A 21,274-nucleotide genomic window follows, 5' to 3' on the forward strand; every position below is an offset into this window, starting at 1 on the left:
TTATCAGGGCTATAACTTTACTATTCAGTGAAACTGCAACATGGTCATATGGAATAGGACAGGGAACAGCACACATTGTCAACAAAAGATATTCACCGGCTCACAAAAAATAAAAATATCTTCACTCTCAGTTGTACGTTGTGTAACTACAGCCACAGGAATAGAAAAGCAACAGGAGAGCTAGTAAAAGGTAATGTCTTTTCCTACTTCTTTTATTACATCAGGGTATCATCATATTGAAAGCTTTCAGTAATACTAGGCTACCAAGTTAGCAAAATAAAATATTATACTTTGTGTCCAGCAAGAAATAAACAAATCTGCATCTTTAAAAAGAACCTGAACAGTTTCAACAGTTACTCTGATTTAAAAATCTGAGTTAAGAGAAATACCACAATGATTGAAAACACCGACGATGATCTCCATTTTAGGTGGAAAGCCACTAAATGTAAAATGTAACACAATAATCAGAGCAATCATGAGGTTTAGGCCCACAACGGAAGAGAAATATTTTAACAATGTCTGACAACATCCCAAGCACACGGTGTCTGAACACTACTAAAGTGGATGTGCAGTGCATGAGACTGAAAGACAACACCATTTTAAAAGATAATTTTCATCATTTAGAAGCAAATAGACAGGGGAACAAAATAGAAATTTAGGTTCAGGCCTACAATCAGATCTTCAGAGTGAGAACTTGCAGTCATATAGAGTCCCATGAACTTCGTCAGGCTCTCAGGCTATCAAGATCCATTTCAACAAATCCAGTTGCAGGATTAGGACCTAAATAGGTAAAGAGAAAAAGGATGAAATTAGGTAACACAGCACACAGCTCTAATTAAAGAGATGCCAAAGTAATCACAGAAAAATAATCTGACTGCCTAGACCATGACAAGATCTATATCTTTACCATAAAATACTGCAGCTACAGCAAAGGCTACAGTGATATCTTACACCAAGAGATTTATAGAGCATTAATTGATCACAGCACATTCCCCATCAGGCAAACACAAGTACCTGCAGTGTGTTTGCTCACCTCCTATGTGCTGCTGCTTTTTTGTTGTTATATGCAATTTTTTTTTATTATTTTTAATAAAAGAGAGTGGTCTAAAATCAATAAAGGTGATGTATTTATCTTCATCAGCTCTTCATTTCTAGACATGTACATTTTCAGCCTCTTAGTAACACGATGGATAAAGCTAAAATGAGATATTCTCCCTGTATTTTAAAACACTGTAAAACTGATAGAAAGTAATAATATTTCTATAAGAAGTGTCATTGTTATGCCTATCTGAAGGTTGTGAGAAGTTCTAGCTTGGCAGTGCGTCTCCTTAAGGTTTCAGTGAAGCCCCATGGTAGCATGCACCTAGTATCATACAACTGCTAATGAGAAAATAGACTGTAGCAAAAAAAAAAAGCCTATCTCATAATGAGGTTTGCCCACTGAAATATAAACTTTAACACAGCAGGAATGTGTGACAGCAGCAGTGAAGACACTACAGGAATATCAGATTTATGGTGGCACAAGCATATGGAATCACAGGCTACACTGTGGAGTGCTGTGTCATCCAAGCTTCCACACCAGCACTTATCATCCACCCCAGGAAGGGGTCCATGCTTCCTCTCCACCTATGACATTCCCATGGCTCTCTCTCAGCTTGAGAGGCTATAATGGCCACTTCACTGTGCCTATAAATGTCACTGCACCTTGTACCTTCAATAGCATGACCTCTTTGAGACAGCCAGATCAAAGATAGAATGAGGTTGTTCAGGAGTAGGATACCATTCTTCCCATTACTAGAGCAAAGTTATACCTTCAGAGATTGGCATGTAACCAGACAAATCAATATAAATACATCTTCTACCCAAAAAAATGTTCAAGACAATCAACAATCTCTGATTACTTTTGTTTCTCCTACAGGATGGCTTAAGATGCAGCAAGATCCTTTATAGAAAAAAAAAAAATCAATAAGTTTAAAAATTACCTCAAGATACATGAGGACACGAACACCTTAAATTCACTGAGACATTGATTTGCCTATAGCACTCATGGAGAGATAAGGACTCAAACTGCTATTATTTCTAGATGGGAAAAAATAACATTATATACAAAGTTTTCCATGCACATGGACATTAGGAAGCCATTTTTGCCAAGATGAGACAGTGACTTTACTTAGAACTCATATATAAGGAAACTCATAGATATGCAAGGCAGACGAGATTTCCAAAATTTGTGAAGAAAGGAGATGGGTTTGTCTTCTTAGAATTGGTGTTAGCTCAGTATAGATATCAAAATCTTCATTTCCATCTTAATGTTGAATTCCCAGTTCTATCCCACATGTATGTCTGAAACTGGCACACGGTAAAGAATCTACAACACTGGACTTCAAACGTGGTGTCAGATTTTGGTTATTTTATCTCCAGAGTGTTACAGCCTCAAACCTGGGGTCACTCTGTAGGCACGCTGGGGCTTGGGGGGAAGATGCAACCTGCAGGGCTCAGCCTTGCTGCATACAGGCAGAGGTCCCAGTCCCAGGGCCCAGTGTGCCAGTGGGGTACATTTGCTCAATGAATTTATGATTTCACCAATTTTTAGCAAGCAAAGAGTAATTTACTGCCTTATCTGACTATCACTGCTCTTTCTCCAAATAACCTGAAACAATTGATGGGCCATTAATATCAAATTCCTTGCCAGAGTTACGTTTCTGGGGAAAGGCAGGTTTTAATTTCTCTTCCTGAAGCATACTACAAGCTTTATCTTTTTAATCTGGACACCTAACTACTCGACACCTAAGACAACCTTTCTTGCTCTTGCACACATACATTAACAGTTTAGGTTTCCACACCTGGTGGAAATCTATTAAAAAGCAATAAGAAAAAAAATTAAACAGCTGTTTGGATTTTTTTCTTCAGGTTATGCCTCCTTGATACCAAAGCTGCCTCATCTCTGGTTTAAGTGACAAAAGCCTAGAAACAATTCTAATTCACACCTGTTTGCTACCATGCCCATACAACTACATACCACTGGAAAGCTAGCCAAGAGCAGATGTATTTCCTCTGTCCTTTCTCAACCTGTGAGTTCCAGTACAGGCTGAAGGGGGAAGGAAAAGATGACTATGGCTGGTATTGGACCCGGCTATAAAATTCTCAAGCGAACTGAAAGCTTCCTTCTCTTGGGGGAACTCTTCTATCATCAGGCAGAATCAGAATAAGGAACAGAATCAATTAATTATTACTGAAATACTATGGAGTATTGTTATTAGAAGGCTTGACTTCATAATTTAATTGTAAGGAAATTACTGTATCTGCGTTCAGTATTACTAAACACCAAATTAAAAGATCAGTGCCTTCCCACAAAAGCTAAATACATCTTTTCACGCTAGGCACCCCACTGTGCCATTACAAATCAAACTCAACAATTAATGTCCAGTCCTTTGTGGCAGGTGGGGAAATATTCTAAGCAATATTGTGTGGGAAGCAGTTGTAGGAGTGAAGAACGTCAAATAATAAATAATACAATTATATTTGAGGACAGATCTTTACAGTTTTCCTATGAATGACTTAACTGTTGGTGACACACACACAAAGCTGCACAGCTACACCATCATCCTGCCTATTGTTCAGACATATAACTCTAGCATCACCTTAGATCCCAAAGATACTCCAAATCCCAAGATTCATATTCATAATTTGCCGATACTTTCATTGCAACATTTCCAAGATGGTATTTTTCTTAACCCTCCGAATCAGCTAAAGTATTCAATCAGGTTAATCATCATCATCATGTTTTGATCCAGCAAGATTTTGCTCTCTGCTTCTTGATTCAGCAACATTTTTTCTCTCTGCTTTTGAGAAACACAGCCTAATACCACACACATTCACTCAGAAAAGTGCTGCCAAGACCTTTTTCCTAGTTAATCACTTGGAGAACACATCACTATCTCCACAGCTCCCCCTGACTACTTCTGCAGCATCTACCGCTTGTCTTCACCTTCAAGGCCCATCCTTCCTTATCACCACCACACCTACTGCTCCTTAATCATTGTCAGGAAGACAGCTGTGGTTTGCTCATGTTTGAAGCTGGGCCAATCTTCATAAAACATAAAGCTGAAAAGACCATTAGATCATACTGTCTAACTTGATTAATATGTTCTGTTTGGCTAAAACACTTTTAAAACTCTCCACTTTCTACTGATAAAAAAATAAAATTCAGGGATGCTTCTTGTATCTCTTTCCTTCCTATCTCCCACCTGCCATTCAGTGTCAGGAGTCCTGTTTCCAGCTCCTCTCACACCCACATGGTATATTTTCAAACAAACCTCTTGTGCATTTTCCTGTCTTACACCTTACACATCATGGAAACTCCCTTAAATATTTGAAAATATACTGCATTACTGTTGTTCAAAGCTTTCTCTGAAATTCAGCTTACTAACATGCCCCTACAGCCCCTATGAGCAAAATGTGTGATAAGTAGTTATATACACATTACCTATTTTCAAATGTCTAAAGTAAGCAAGAGTGGGAGGTAGGAGACAGATCCTACCCTACAGTAAATAGAGAGGCTCCTTGGGAGCGATTTGGTTGAAGGAACTCCTGAAACACCACAAAATGTCCTCTGAAGGAGTCTCTGTATAAGCTGCGCAAATGGCCTAAGGAAATCAGTCTTTTGATTTAGTTACATGAGTTGGATCCCTAAAGTATGAATGTTCCCCCAACTACTAGTGTTTCCCTTCTCATCTGTGTATATTTTCTACTTTCAGCTGTATCATATTTACACTGCTAAGATTTAAAATTGCAGATATTCTTTCCAGAGCGTCTCCATGATGCAAAGCACCAGAGGAACTAGTTATTTTACAATTACACAAAAACAGTCTTACAGTGCTATACAGTATTTTATTAAACAGATCCTGATCATGCAATTATCATAGCATTACACACATATGCCTGGTAGATGATGCACGGCTCTGTGCCCCAACTTCAACTCTGGTATTTACTAAATTCCTCAATCCTATAACAAAGACCTGGAATGTGTTCATGGCTGGCACCAGCTTTTTTTTCCCCAGTGTGAATCACGGGCAAATCCTCAAGACAAATCAACACAGCAAAAGAAGAAAAGGGAGAATAGGAACATTAGGAAGAATTAGGATACCAGGAAGAATTTCTTCACATAAAGGGTGATTAGATATTGGAATGGGCTGCATAAACAATAATCAAAATTCATACCAGGCACCATGTAAAAAAAGAACAGAATAGAACAACTGTTACTGGTGATGATATAGTTCTTACTCCACATAACAGAAAATAAGTTCTTGCAAAGCCCAAAGTAAAAGAAAAGGCCTCCTGAAGCAAACAAACAAAAATGAGGACACAGTCAGTCACAGATCAAAATCTGATCAAAATCTAACCAGGGAAAAATACTGAATTAAATGATGTGATTTCATTATAATAAATTTCATTAATAGCAAAGAGTTAACCGCAAAATGCTGAAAGGAATGTATTTGGTCCTGTATTATGGTACAGTTGTTAATAATTTAGAAACTGGGCCAAGTAACATGGCATAAAATCTGCAGTTATTTCAGTTACTCAGAATCAAGGAAAATTATTAATCTAGCCAAAATTAGTAAGTGGACCCCAGAAACACTAAATCAAGTTTAAATGATGATAGATAGATAACAGACACATACTAAAATAAACCCATAAAAAAACAGTCTGTGTTTTATGAGGTTTCAAATTAAAGACACAACTGTAAGGAACTTAGTGCAATAAAACTCAATGTACTAGGCAAAGAGAGGTACCTACAAAATCTCCAGATAAATTGATGTTAGTCACTGACATTCATTTTCCCACAGATTTAATTCCCTCACAGTCTTACATTCACTTACTCACAAGCACTGACACTTATCTGTTTAAAGGTCTGGCCAAGATAACTTACATGAAAAACAAAAGACAAGGACCGTCAGCTATAAAGTCCTCACCCCATTTCAGAAGTGGTTTTAATTATCAATAAAAACTTAGTTTTTTGAGCAGATTCTTTAGGCTGTCCTTCAGGAATCTTCAGTTGGGACAAGGTATTTCTTCGCCCCCAGGTCTGGCTTACATCACCTTACATAAATCTTAGGTCATGCTGCTGCCTACTGTCTGCTTTTTCTTGTTTGGTATATAGGTCTGGAATATGTGTCAGCAGTCTCTTCTTCTGTTTGGCTAGGGGGAAAGAAGACTCGTGTAAGTGACGTACTACAACCTTGTTGCCATCCTCCTGCTGTTAGGATGCAAGGTCTACAGCTGGAAAGTCGTCTGTCCTGTGGCACACAGGTACTGCTGGGAATGGCATCCTGGAAATGGTGTCCTTCGCTATCAGTAGAGGTAATTTCTTTAACCCTTTATTTCACTCTTTCACCTTCTTCTTACACATTTTCACCCATCCTGCATTTATACCAATCTTAATACTTGTGTTACAATTCTGCATAGTTTTATGCTAGATAAACTAGCATCCTGATGCCGATTGCTACGTAAAGGACACCTTCCACGCTTTTACTTCCTCCCTCATCATATGCTCCTCTCTATTCTCCTTGCAACAACGGCAACAGCCATCACTGCTAAGCTCAGGGAGAAAACCAAGAGAAAAATCAACCCTAAATCACTGACAGACAAGTCATAGAATCATAGAATGGTTTGGTCTAGAAAAGATCTCAAAGATCATCTAGTTCCAACCACCCCCTGCCATGGGCAGGAGCACCTTTCACCGGACCAGGTGCTAAAAGCCTCATCCAACCTGGCCTTGAACACCTCCAGGAATGGGGCATCCACAACTCCTCTGGGAAACCTGGTCCAGTGCCTCACCACCCTCACAGTAAAGATTTACTTCCTAACATCTAATCTAACTCCATCTCCTTTCACTTTGAAGCCATTAACCCTTGTCCTATCACTACATGCCAGTGTCAGGTGCAAGGGGGTGGTAGGATTGCATCTGTTTAATGGAAGTCAATCATTAGATCAGTTATCCCATAATGGGAAAACACACCAGTTGCTTTGGCCTCAGGAAGGAACCAGGGCCCACTTCAGCAGTTTAGTGAAAAAATCTCTGCTCAACACACCACTACAATCAAAATAAAAATAATAAAACAGACAGCTTAGACAATGCAAGACAATTAGAAGAAAACCAGTGTAATAGGATTATAAAAATCAGTGCTCTGACCTTACCAGAAAAAAAAATCCCAGATGAGATACAGGTCACTCCTTCTCCAAAAAGATACTAAAGATATGGATAGGGTTCAAATGTGAACAATAATAAACATAGAAAATATCCTATGAAGAGAAATTACGAAGTTTCAAATCAAGAATATTATGCATGGATATGTAAAGTAATTGCTATAGAGAGGTCAGATCAGACATCTGTATGCTTGCTATCTTACAACACAAGAAAAAATACAAAGAAGCACTGAAAGTGTGGAAAATTCAAAACTGAGCAGAAGAAATGTTTTTTCACATCACAAGTAATCCGTTATATTGATTATCATGGAAATTCAGTTATTAATCTAAATACTAAATCTAAATACAATGTTCCTATCAATGATAGTATAGATTAAACCAGTTACTACATAAAGAAATCAGAAAGCAACTTATTTGGAGTTAACATCAACTGAAGCATTAGGAGGTATTTACTAATGAAATGGGTAAAGCAAATATGATAATCCCTATGTAAAAATATAAATTAAAAAAAAGGAATAGCGACTTGATTTCATTATTGAAATTTTATTCACAATCTCACAGTAACTCTTCTTACAGTTTGCATTAAATACTATTAACAGCTCATTAACAATAGTAGTGGTCTTTAGAAAGTTTTGAAACAACTAAGGTTTGGACACACTAAGCTTTTATGTAAGCAGTTAAGGCAAATACATGCAAAATTAAAACCAGCATGATCATAAACTTGTTTACTCCATCACTGCAGGTTCTACCTAAAACATTTTTTCCCTCATTTCCAATCACAGCCAGTTTCTTAGAAGCTTGTCTATTTTTTAAGGACCTGATATTGAGCAGTTTTCCCTTTATCACTTTTTAAACAACTATTTTAACAAGGATTCTCATCACCGATCTTGCTAACAAGCACCCAAAAACTGACTACTTACTGTTCACCCACAGACAAGCAAGCTAGAATTAGCTTAAGCACTGAATCCTTAGTATGCCACAACTATAGTGCTGGTTATCTTGATTAGATCATCTTGGTTTAGTTTGAAATGCACATTGTCACTGCACATGCTACGACCCACACTGCCCTGTTGTATTAGCAATTACAAAAACATATATAACACTATAACCTATATAATATAATATAAAATATATAATTTATTCATTTTTTCTCAAAGAGCAAAGTCTTAATTTTGTTAGGATAGGCATGGTAAAAATGAAAGAGAGCATAAGGATGTGGCTTCATATATTTCATTTGATTTTTTTTCCCCATCATATCTGGGAAGGTAAAGAGAATATTATATTGTCTGGAGGTGGGGGAGCAGGAGAGGCTGCCAGTACTGTCAATACAAGGTTGGGCTTAGGGGCTGGGTCAGGCAAACAGGGCAGAAGTAAAAGGCTGAAGCATCACACAGTACAACAGACAGTAAAAGTGAAGACTCAAAACGTCAGTAACGTAGAGAAGGGAACTTCAGTCCATGGGCAGCTGTGGGTCTGAGAAGATCTTCGTGCCTGAAATGACAGGAAAGCTGTCTGGAATAAAAGCAAAGTAACAGGTTGCAGAAAGGCTCTATAAAATTTCTGAACCCAAAAGGCAATATCATCTATGTTCTGAAAGCAGCAGACCATTCATCACCAGGATACTACAGGAACATAAAAATTACTCTCCTTGGGTAACTTACTCTGTTTTTCTGTTTTCACAGGCTGTGTATTTGAGTGAAAAACTGTCACTTGGCAGATTTACCTTTCAGTTGTACAGTTTCTATCTGTGATCATTTTAATAAGACAACCAATTGACAAATACTGTCACTTTCTAAAATAAAAGGGACATTTTGCTTTTGTAAAGCTATCATATACTTGATACTATGTTCTGAATGTACATAACTTGAAATATACCTCACTGGATGTTTACCTGCAAAATTGCCCGATGCTTTTTTCCTTTTAAGTAGAAGGTGGGCAAGAGCAATAAACTAAACTCATGGGAGAGAAGGTGTAAACTTACTTCATTTAGATTTAAAGGAATTTCTTGTTAAGGACACTTCTTTGCTCATTTCAACAGTACCAAAGCTATTTATTTGGTAATAAGTGTTTCTGGACTGAAACAGACATTTTGGAACTTGTTGTTGATGATTAATGTACAGTTTAAGAGAGCCATTACTTTGTGACAGGCACTACAGAAGCCAAGTGTCAGATAACACATCAACTTTGCTCCATTCTAATTCTAATTTAATGGTCAGAACTCTTACTCTTAACGTCTTGTTTCAAATATTATATCACAAAGAGTTCAGCTGGATACATAGTAGTTGCTGTAAAAGTCTGGTAGTGTGAATATCATGTAGGCATTAAATTCGATGTATTTTAACATTCGCCAAAGTACGTTTCTGAACGCGAACGTGTGCCACGAAGCCCTGCATAACCCCTGAAGGAAGATCTAAGTTCCTGCTATAAATGAACAAAAGAAACCTGACATGAAGCCAGCGTGGAGCGGGCGCGCCGCCCGCCCCGGGCAGGGGCTGGGCCGGCGGGCAAAGGTCCCTCCAGCCGCGGCCCCGGCCCCGGCCGGCTGCGGGAGGCTGCCGCTCCCCGGGGCCGCCGGGAGGGACCCAGGGAGGAGAAGGGAGAGGGGGATGCACGGCCCGCCGGGTCCTAATGTCGCCGAGCCCGGGCAGGAGCCTCTCGCCTCCCGCCCCGGCGGGCTGGAGGCACCGAGGCGATGCCCGGGTGATCCCAATGGAGAAATTTCTGTCCGAGATGGTTCCAGGACAGATCTCACAGAGAACCCCCTAAGGCCACTTGGACGTGCTCACGTGCAACACGGTCCGTGTGTCGGTAACTGGCAAAGCTGAGCACAGCCACGGGTGAAACCACCCTCCCGAGAGAATAGCACTAAAGGATTCCACGGGAAGAGAACGGTACCAGCAGCCGCTGACATTAATGCACCTTCTACGCTTGCAAGAAACCCGGATTTGTTTGCCAAAACTCAGTCCCTGAGCTTTACCTGAGAGCTGCTCATCTTCATCACGCAGTACAGGAACAGAAAAAACACTCTGAAACAGGTGGGAAAGTGAGAGAGCAGGACTAAAACTGTACATGCTGCAGCAGATACGAGCAGGATTCCAGGATCTCTCCTGGCAAACAGAGGAAGGCTCTTGACAAGCCAAAGACTAGGAACAGAGGAGACTGCAAGAAGAAGTCCGGTGAGGCAGCTTTTACACCTGTAGATGTGGAATACACCAGCTTACCCGCTTCCTGGCCGGCTGTTGTTGCTATGGTCTATTAAAAGCAAACGCAGCTGTACAAGATCACCACCCCCTGCACCTACACACCATTCTCTCAAACACAACAGCCTGGCCAGATCAGTAATTTCTGATGTATTTTCACTTTGCTGCCTCCTTCTTCTCCTTGCCTATACATCAACACCATTTGAAGATTAAACAGTAGAACTGTTACAACTTTATATGTTTTATACCATTTTAGTGAGACACCCTTAAGTGACCTGAGATGACTCGGTCTGGGTGTGCTAGAACTGCAAACAGGATTGAAACAGTAGCTTTTACTGCCTCCCAGCATTTCCTGTGGAAATTGTGATCAATTCTGTTAACAGTTGCACATAGTTTTCATTAATGCGCCCAGTCTTGCTGCCAAAGGATGAGACAGACAAGCTCCTCATCAGTGAAAATAGTTAGGTGAGCAGTGACAACCTCCTCCCGAAAATGAGCAGGGACATGAACAGAAAAAGTTGCATCCAATGTACAGCCACGAGTAGTGTTAAGTGAAAAATTTATATTAAAGAGTGGTCTTACTGTAAATGAGTCTGTTCACTTTGGCATAAACTCCTCCACTACACACTATGCATGACAGAACAGGACCATTATTTAAAAGCCAAAATACCTGACTTGTGATATGTTTTATCTATCCTGTCACAGGAATCTGTCTTATTCCTATCAAAACCACAGCCCTGTCATCTAGAGAACAAAAATTCTGGAGCCATACACATACTTCCAATACACAAATCAATGCAGGCTTAGAGTTAACACCACTATATGGCCCATGAAAAAAGCCCAAATGTCCTAAAGATTCAAAACAATATCAGAAACATTTTACTTCATATGCTTTTCAAAGCCTTTCCTCTCATTGCTGTGAGTGCACATATCTCTCCCTATTACAGATACTAAAGAACCTGCTCCTAGCAACACTCTGATGTGAAGCTTCTGAAATGTAAGTGATAGTTTGTGTGACTTTATCAATAGGCAAACCTGGTTTGTCTTTCATGTTCTTATTAAACAACAAAAAATTGAATGAGTAAGAAAGCCAAACTTCAAGGAGAGCTAAGGTAACCAGGGGCCAACTGGTTCAGTCTAACACTAATTAGTGTTTTCACAATGTGGAGAGCATTAGAACTGTGCTATCAACTTCCCAAATAAAACAATTGCTGAATCTGTCTGAATACATTAAAAAATACACAGGTGGCAATATAAATCAGATGCTTCTATAGTATCTCATCAAATAGTCCAGAAATTAATACGAGACTGTACCATGTTGGTTTAAAAAAAAAAAAAAAAAAGGCAACTAAAAATCATTATTTCTCAGTTCCAACTTGGGCTCACAAGACAGATGTAGCTTACAAACTCAGCAAATCAACAGTGTGAAAAAGAGCAATCAGACATTGTAAAATGCAGCTTTTTGAAACGAGGTACATTGAGTAATTGCTAACACACTTGTCCGAAGTGCACAGAACTTCCCAAGGATTCAAACGGGTATGAGCATCTTCCACATTTTTATGTGCAATGGTATCAAGTTGCACTGTGGGCTGCAATAGCGAGGGCATGCCTTGAGGCTGGCATGTTCATTTAACATATGAGTCATTCAGTGTGGAAACAACAACAGAAATATCCACAAACCAATGAATTGTGAAAGAAGTATAACATTTTCCCCCTCAGGCCTGCACCTACTAAAGTGTCACAAATAAAGTTAATATCACAGAAATGATTCAGCAAAAGAGGAATTAAGCAGTAAATGACAGTCAACTCTTTTACAAGTCAATCACTTAACTGCTTTTATTTGAATCCATACCAGTCAGTATGGTCATCTTAGAAAAGATCAACAGAAAAGGACACGCCAGACTTGACTTTCATAACTACTGCAACTACAGATAAGATACCTCTGCGACATGAAAATTGCAAACTAGGTTTTTCTTTACTGATATCCTACTTCTGAACTTGAGGGAACTTAAAACTAAGAACTTACCACCACTCCCTTAGCCCCCTCTCCCCCTACTCCCCCCCAAAAAGTTGGTTTAAAATATAAAAAGATAAAATAATTAACCAAATACTTGACATGCAATGAACCTGAGTGAAAGATTAGCCTGGAAAAATAAAAAAAAAAAAAAAAGTTTTAAGCAGCCTAGCTTCCTTTCCATTAGCTTCTTACTACATTAGCCTACAGAATCACAGCAGCTAAAAAAATCATTTATAAGTACATTGAACCAGATATCTAAGCTTACATTTATATATCTAATGCGCACATTTTTCCAGTGCAGTTAAGAGGACCTAGTATGCCCCTAAATTTAAGTTGCTGATTTGTGATTTTTATTTTGGCACTGGAATGAGTACATAGTACTTTGAGGGCCAGATTTTATCTCCCTCCCACCTCGAAAATAAAAATGAAAAACTGAGTGTTACAGAAGGGATATTAAATAATAGTGACTCTTAGTCACCTTCCTTGCCAACCTAATTTCAAATAAGGAGACTGCTTACATTAATCTTTTTAGGTCTAACTTATATCAGCCTTTGGAGTGGGGCCACAGACCTCTCAGGAGCTCACCCACCAGGCACTCTCTGTCCTTCCTCCCCCAGTATCTTAGTGAGGATGCTCTGTTTCAATTACTGCTGCCCTAGGTACCTGTTATGGTGCATGTCTATACTGTGCAATGAAGTCCAGCGCAGCTGGGTTCTGTCAGCTTGGCTACGGAACTCACACCCACAAAAATACACCCCCATTTTCCTGCTTTCACTGTGTGTCCATGGGAAGTATCTGTGTTAGCACAAGGATGTGTCTGAGCTCCTTATCCTTGCCTCTCACCAGGGCTAAGGCCTCTGACAGGCACGCTGTTACCACTCTCAGACATTAACCACCATCCCTCTGACCAACACAGTCTATCCGATTAACGCCTAATCTGCTTGTGAATCAGCTCCGGAGCCACCGCTGCTTTCTGCATGGCATGACAAAATTAAGAGTTCCTGAGGTGTGTCAAAACCCTAATTTCACTGGAAGTAGCATGGTCTGGAACAGCTATCTCAGCTATGAAACTGGTTCATCAGAAGAATGTGCAGTCTGTGCTGCTCTTCACTACAGGGCATATACACATCCAGCACCTCAAAATACCCTTACCAAGAAGCTTTAAGAACTGCCAGCTGCTACCAGAACAGTTCCACTTCAATATCAACCACCAGTGGAATTCAGAGTAGGAAGAAAAAGAGGCACAAATTCTTTGTTAATTTCAAGAAGTCAGTATATACACATATAAGAATATACCTGGCTTTGGTGAAAATAAGGATTTTTGCTTAGGGAATTGTTGGCCTAAGTTACTTCAAATAGTAAATTTAAAGGAGCTTCTTCTACTATACTACAGTTACAGTAGAACTTTCACTGGTGTTTTTACTTGCACTTTCTAATTGTGTACATTATATGGTGTGAAACTTCCAACAAAGTAGTACCAGTACAGGAACTTAGCATGCTGCCATATTTTTTTAACCAATACAAGGATTAAAAGTTTCCAGCTATGATTAGTTTGTCAGTAATTATGTGCTTTATATCTCCTGCAAAGCTGAATGCAATGCCTTTTAGAACATTCCCATGTGTAGTGGTGAAATATGCCACGAGAGATTAGTTATACTCTGAGTGAAAAAGAAACTCAAAAATATTCAGTTCTAAATATTCAGAGAAACAGGCTCACAGTGAGCCATAAATGGCCATTAACTCCCTCTCTAAAATAACTTACTTTTCTAAAAAGATGCTTTCACTGTTTTTATATGCAAGAAGTCACTGCTAAGTTGTTGTACACTGCTTCAGAATTTAAAATAATGCATGATATAGAGCAATCCTCCTACTTTTCACATTTTAGAAGAAAATTCCATCAGACAAATCTTCAGAGAGAGAAACAAACACATTTTCTTGAGAACTATCACATAGTGTTTAATAAATTACACACAAACTCTTACCAGAATGCCACTGCTTTTGAAGATGCCACATCCATTGTTATCCTCAAGATATCCATTCTTATTCATCATTAGTACCCTGCCTCCTTTGCACTCAAGCTTCGGAATGGATTTCTGACAAGCAACCCACACCTACCAAAATGGTTTCTAGAAAGCAAATTATATAGCTGTAAGACATGGAAAACAAACCAGCAATTTGTGAACCACTGCAAGTGCAATGCAAACACAGTCAATAGAAAATTCATTCTGAAGTGTTCATCCTATTATGCTGGACACTGATATAACCACAGCTGTAACATTATACTTTTAAATCACTGGTTCACCTATAGAAAAACCACAAGAGCAAAATTCCTTTTTATCCAATGGAATCTCATATATCTCATCTCATTAAGGGTGGTCATTTGCCTACGAATGATTTTTATAAAAGGACAGGATAAAGGAACACTATTCTAAACCATACTTAGGGTCTTCTGAGGACTTATGAAAACTGAAGTTCCATTTATGCTGGATAGAGCAAATATACAGAACAGTGAAAGATCCCCAACCATACAAAAAAACAAGTCTAAACAGGTAAGACAGCACAGGGGAAAAGCCCACACACAGCACAAACAGCAGGACTGCAGTAAATGTAACAGTAGTTCTACTCTGCAGGTGGCTTTTGCTTGCAAACAACATAGAAGGAGGTACAGGGTAAGGAGGGCACATTGGGTGGGAGGAAGCATATGTCATATGCAGGAACAAAGCAGAAGCGAAGAGGTAGAATGGACAGCAAGAGGTGGAAGAAACAGTCAGTAAGCATAGGACAGAGAACAGATAATTAAAGCTAGTGAATGTTCTCTGAATGGTCAAAGGTCCCTGGGCTTTTGGCTCCTTCTGTTCCTGCAAGTTAGTCTCTGGCAAGGTCCTTTCTTTACTGCTCCCAGGCTTGGAGCAGTATTCTGAGACTTATTTTCAGTTCTTTTCCCCTTTACAATCCCCTCCCCACCTTTTAAGATGGATCAAAGATCTCTCCCTCACTTGTTGCTTTAAAACAGCAATGATCTGAATCTGCTCAACAATATCTGTATAGAACAAGCACATGCAGATCAGCCATATTTGCAAGTGATCCAAGTTCTGACATTCTGACTTCAGCCTTCCTAATTCTTCCTTAGGTAATGCATACTGGACAGCAGAAAAGTGAGACAAGACACTGATCTATAAAACAGCAGTTGAAAGTTGATAAGAATATGTAAAACATTGTACTCCATGCTGAAGAACAGAGTTGTTAGGATTTGGGATGGGGACAGCTGCTCTATAGGCTCTGGTGTGTTACAGCAGGGATTACTGTAACAAGCATATATCAAACCAAGAGTCCCGTGGAAAGGAAATATATATGGACAGATTCATGGTAGATGTTTCAGAGATGTTTATTTCTCCAGCCGCATGGCCGGGGCTCTGCCCAGGAACTGTTCCAGTCACGGGACCAAGGGTCCTTCTGCCCGCGCAGGGAACACAAACCAACCAACGGGAACGAGGCTGAGCAGGGGCAGGGAAGCCCCGTGTCTGTGCCCTCAGGGCCCCTCTCCCAGGGCTCCATGGCAGGGGGAGAGACCCCAACACTGGTGCACACAGCCAGATGGAAATACTCTAACCTTCACAGTAAACGGTAGTTGTTCTAGTGTTAACTGAATAGATTAGGCTTATATCAGAATGAAAGATGCATTTTCATTGTCAAAACACTCATTGTTTATATACTTTAGCATAAATGAAGACAAGTCAGTGTAAAGAGTGAGTTTGTCTACCAAGGCAAATCAAACCTATGAAATGGAAGTGGTATAATTTTTTATGGAGCTGTATGGATAAGGGCAAATAAACTAGATTGAAGTCACTTTCATCTGGTGCAAAATCTCCAATAGAAATAGTTTATACAACCATAGCAACTGCAATATAAATAAAAACAATTTCTGGAATTGGGCCAGCCCTCCTAGATTGTTTCCTTCTATGTGGAAATAAGCTACCAAGAGATACAGTTTTATACTGATACAACTCTACTCACACTGGGGAAAGGTGGCTGATACTTCAATTATGCCAGTACAGATAAAGTAGAGAAATGTCTGATAGAAAATTGAGTGTCTCTGATATAGTCCATTTACCTATCGCAAGATAGGAACAATATTCCTAGAGCAGGCAACGTTTTAGAGTACTAATTCTTAACTCAAAAAATAATCCCTCCTGTGTCATTCCCAGAACATCACCAACTTTTGAAATGCTAATGGAATTACTAGAGACAAACCAGACTTTGAATTTCTGCCAGATTCTGTCAGGAGTTCATCTGACAAAAGTTTTCTCTGTGACACTCAGGTGTCACTACTCTTTTCACACCACCGTTTCTTTTAAAATGAACTATATTTTTTTTAGCAACAATATTGTGGTAATTTTGAATCTTTGTAAAAACACTGGTAAAAGGAAAGTGTGTATCTTGGCTTGAAAAATACACATAAAAGCAATTATTCCTCCTCTGCCAGACTGCAGCTTTGGAATTACCTGTGACTTGTCAATGACAATAACAGGCAAGCAGTTATCCAGCAAAATCCCTTTAGTTCAGCTGCACAATAGTACTTCCACACTACCTGTATATGGGGAATTATAAGAGAGAAGTAAATTGTGAGCTGTAAAACCTGCCTGCAGAGGCACATGGCAGCACAAAGGAGCACATGGCAGCACACAGAGGCTTGTCTGCACCAGACCCTGGGGAGAGGAGGTGTCACACGGCAGAGCCCTACGGAGAGGAGCCTGCCGGGATCTGACTGACAGGTGAACAGCGAGTGATCATCCCACAGAAGGACATTGAGAAAGTGTGCTGCTGATGTGGCAACGTGGGATAGGTCATGCCATATATAGAAATACTGTGCCTTAGAAAAGTGTATAAAACCAACTCACTGCTTTGAATAAACGATTCAGATCCCCTGCCGGTCTGGGAATTCATTCATTCCGTCATTCAATCGCCGACACCTGTACTTTACTTGGTTGTTTGAAACAGCATCTCCCAATTCCAGCTGTGCTGTTAAAAAACAAAACAAACAACTTTTTTGCTTCTAAAGTAAAAAACTTTAGTTATTTATCAAAGTGTTCTTTAAAGGAGAAAACAAATGAAAAAAAAAGGTTTTAGCCACTGTGTTATCTCTGGGACCCTATGAATGGTAACTCCCAGACAACTGAGCTGACACACCAGAATCACCTGATAAAACAAGAACACATTTTCCTTTTTACTTGTGACTTCTTTACAACAGCTTCCAAAACAGACTCAAGAGAAATACATACATGCATTGTTTTTGTCTTCCAATCTCTGTCTCCCCCTAAAATGAAACCTCTACTCTCAGGAATCTTTGGAGAAAGTGAAATATCTACAATTGTGACTTAGTTATTAAAGGTGAACTGTATGGAATAAGAAGTCCAGTGACCATAACCTAGCATATGTACTGATAGATATATTAGTTATTAAAAAAAAATATTTACTTTTTATAGCATAAGTGTTCTCATCTTAGGGATGGATCTGTGTTGAAAATTGAAGCACTTAAAAGCTGGGGGTTTTTGTTTGCTAGTTGATCAACCTCAGTAAGAAGAAAAAAAATTAAAAATAGAAATCAACACTACAATTCTTGTACAGCATCCTATCATAAATTAATGTGAAGGGCATACTTATACAGAAAATCTTGTTAAACAAACATTTAACAATGATATCTCTGTTTAGAGAAATTCTCATTGCAAATCGTTAACAGAGCACTTTAAAGACCTGCCAGAAAATGTAGTCTATTATATACAGAAATTATCATTTCTCAATACTATGAAATTCTGTAAAAAATTTAATTAATCTAAAATATTTTTAACTTACAGAAAGCATCTCGAAGGATGCAATACTTCTACTCCTTATAAATCAATTTCACTCCTCTTTCTGATGGAAATTACCACACAATTACCATTCCACAGCAGAATAATGAAGTTAATCTTCAAGGCACTACATGAACTTCATCACCTCTGCTTGGTGAGAATGTCAGGAATGAGATATCCTCTCTTGGAAGACCCTGGAACTCCCATAGCTCTATTGCAGATACAGCAAAAGAGTCTCCTCCTTCAAAAATATAACCAACCAGTGCAAAATGACAACATCAAAAGAGTGGGATCCATGAGGACAGCATTTAAGCTTGGAAGCTCATGACCAGGATAACAAATTCTTGGGCCTGCTTTCAAAAGAACGTCATGATGCTGGGACCCAAAACCAACATAGCACATTGGGTGGTATCCAGTGCTGCCACTGTTGTTAAGCCCTGAGGTAAGCTACACATCAGCTCCCACATGAGCCCTCTCTTAGACATTCTTGGAACACAAGTCCCAAGAACAAGTTAAGATGCATCTTTCTGAGGGGGCAGGAAGCTAATCGTGTTCCAAAGAACAGTGGAACAAAGATATTTCATAAAATTAATATATCAGTGGGCTACCCACAGAGAGAGGTACGTGCACAGCTTATGTATTGCTCAGATACTTCTGTTTTAAAGTGCTAACAGCACAAACTTACCTACAGTGGTATGAACTGTCTCTTAAAATATGCCACTTCTCTAAGATTGAATGTACTGTGTACTACATAATTTTTTTTTTTTAATTATAAAGGACCTTTAGTAACTGTTGCTCAGATTTTCTACAACTTTACAAATTCAATTTTCCCCCAGTTGTTTAGTATATCCTGTAGCAAGAATTACAGGATTACTCAATTCTATAGGGGAGAAAAAACCCAAACACTGTATTCTTCACCACTTAGGAACACACAACTTATTACAAGCATGTTATACTCCTACTTACTTAAATTAATTAGAAAGCTACTACAAAACCACTTGTATTTTAGTAAGTTTTTTTTACCAATTGCTTGGCAGGAATAGGTGCTTACTTTCTTAAATCAGATGATCTATTTCAGATGCAGCTGTTTCTCTCACATTCTCTATTGCCTATAGAACTGAACATAGAAAACCCTAAATGTATCTCATTGATGTTAACAGTCCATTGAAGTTATAAATCTTAAAAGGTAATACATGTACTTCTTTGATTTGCTGTAATCTTTTATCTTAAAATACTCTCAATTTTTATTCTTTGATCTTGATCTCAAAATACTGATCCTTTTATATCATCTTTCTGGTTTTGAAGGTGGCAAGGAAGTAAGTCTATAGTTGAACTTGGTTAAGTCTTGAATACACAAATCTGTAATGTTTTCTCTTTGAAACACTACAACAGAAGAGAAACTTTTTGTTTTTTAACAAGGAAAATTTATTGCTTTTTTCTAACAATTACAATACCATTTTCCACTTTTTCCTCCCCATGCCCCCAAAAAAGCAGAGTGGAAGAGGACTCTGGATGATAAACTAGGACAAGTTACTGGAGATGGCCATAACAGTTCCTGCTGCCATTGCACACTGTTCCTCTCCAAGCTTCCTGCCTCCAGTACTGAGGTAGCAGTACCTGCTACACCACTGTACTTTCCAAGAGCAGAAATAAAGTATAGCAGCACCAGCTCTGGGTGACTTTAAGGCTCTCTGTTACAAACTATACTGAGCTGTCACAACATAAACTGGGGCACCCTATCCCCAGAGAAAGTGGGGACCAGCTGAAGCAGGAAACAAACCAAGTTAATCCCATGATCTGAACAGAGCACCTACCACTTATCTAATACGGAAGCTGTTACTTCTAAATTATACATTCAATACCAAAAGACATCTCTGCCATTGCAAAATGGAAACCGCAATAGCTGGACCAGCTACACACAGGTACATGTTGGAAAATGGGATTAGAAATACACATTCATGGTCTGTGTCAGTATAGAAGTCCTCTTTAGAAACAGTACTGCTGAAATGTTAGATAATTATATAAGGCTCAAACTGCAACTAAAAAATCCTCTCACAAATATAGGCATGTCTATTTTAAATTAAATGTTAAGTGGAAAATATTTATAGTATAAGTTGCACACTTTGCTACTTAATTATCATAATTTTAAAAAGAAGAAACCTTTCATTTCCTCCTCCAAAGAAGTTATTTACCTGATCTGTAGCTTGGGAGTCCCCAGTAGTCAGTTCTAAGACTCTCATCCCACTGAATGTCAAGGACCTAGCATTTCAAGGATGGGATTTCAACATCAGTTATTGACAACTTAACTTTGTCTCACCAAAGATAAACCGACCTTTATTCCCACTCAGGTCAGCACATTGATTTCACAGAAAACACATTTAGAAAGCAGAGCTGAATGCTTTCAGAAATTCCACCCATGAGATAAAAAGGGTAAAAAAAAACCCCAACCAGCAAAAAGGAACTGATATAAAATGTTTGAGACTTATTGATGCATGACGAATCAAGTATTTTTGTATATTTGTGTGCAAAGTAACAAGTAACTGAAATGACTGTTAAGTGCTTGCTGGAATTATATCATCTCAAATACCTTACCTTCTTACTCTTCAGATACAGGACTCTGTTCTCTGACAAAAACCCAGTTTTATCCTTGTACCGGCAGTTGTGCCAGGAAAATAATAGATCTGCTGAAAGAGTCTGGAAAAAAAAAAAAAAACACTTGCTGCTCTCAATATCCGTATTATAGACGCCATAAGCATTATTATTAATAATACTGAACTTGGTTTCAGTTTTACTCTTGTCCTACTTTGGGTTCAATGGAACTGTGTTCCATTAAAGTTTGACTTCATGTGCAGCCAGAATGGATTCTGACCAAGAGGAAGATCTAATAAGCTTAAGAATAAATATTGTTCTTCAACTACATTAAAAATAAATTTGGATACACCAAAGCCCTCAGTTCATATAATTCTGTAGCATTTTTAAAAAAACATTTTAAAATTGTATCTGGT

The 21,274-nt window shown here is 38.8% G+C and overlaps 1 long non-coding RNA gene across 11 annotated transcripts in view; it reads right to left on the reverse strand.

Moving 5' to 3' along the window:
- Nucleotides 1-21,274, reverse strand: part of LOC116439675 — a 43,533-nt gene that overhangs the window by 9,061 nt on the left and 13,198 nt on the right. For 6 of the 11 annotated variants that reach the window (XR_004238235.1, XR_004238231.1, XR_004238234.1 and 3 more), the window contains 6 exons: nucleotides 20,862-20,963; nucleotides 20,462-20,528; nucleotides 19,321-19,378; nucleotides 17,322-17,442; nucleotides 14,406-14,549; nucleotides 182-780 (listed from right to left, as the gene is read on the reverse strand). This is a non-coding gene — a long non-coding RNA (uncharacterized LOC116439675). The other 5 variants (XR_004238229.1, XR_004238233.1, XR_004238236.1 and 2 more) reach the window with 5 other exon arrangements.

The sequence above is a fragment of the Corvus moneduloides genome, chromosome 2, assembly GCF_009650955.1.
Source record: "Corvus moneduloides isolate bCorMon1 chromosome 2, bCorMon1.pri, whole genome shotgun sequence".
In the NCBI taxonomy this organism is placed as follows: domain Eukaryota; kingdom Metazoa; phylum Chordata; class Aves; order Passeriformes; family Corvidae; genus Corvus; species Corvus moneduloides.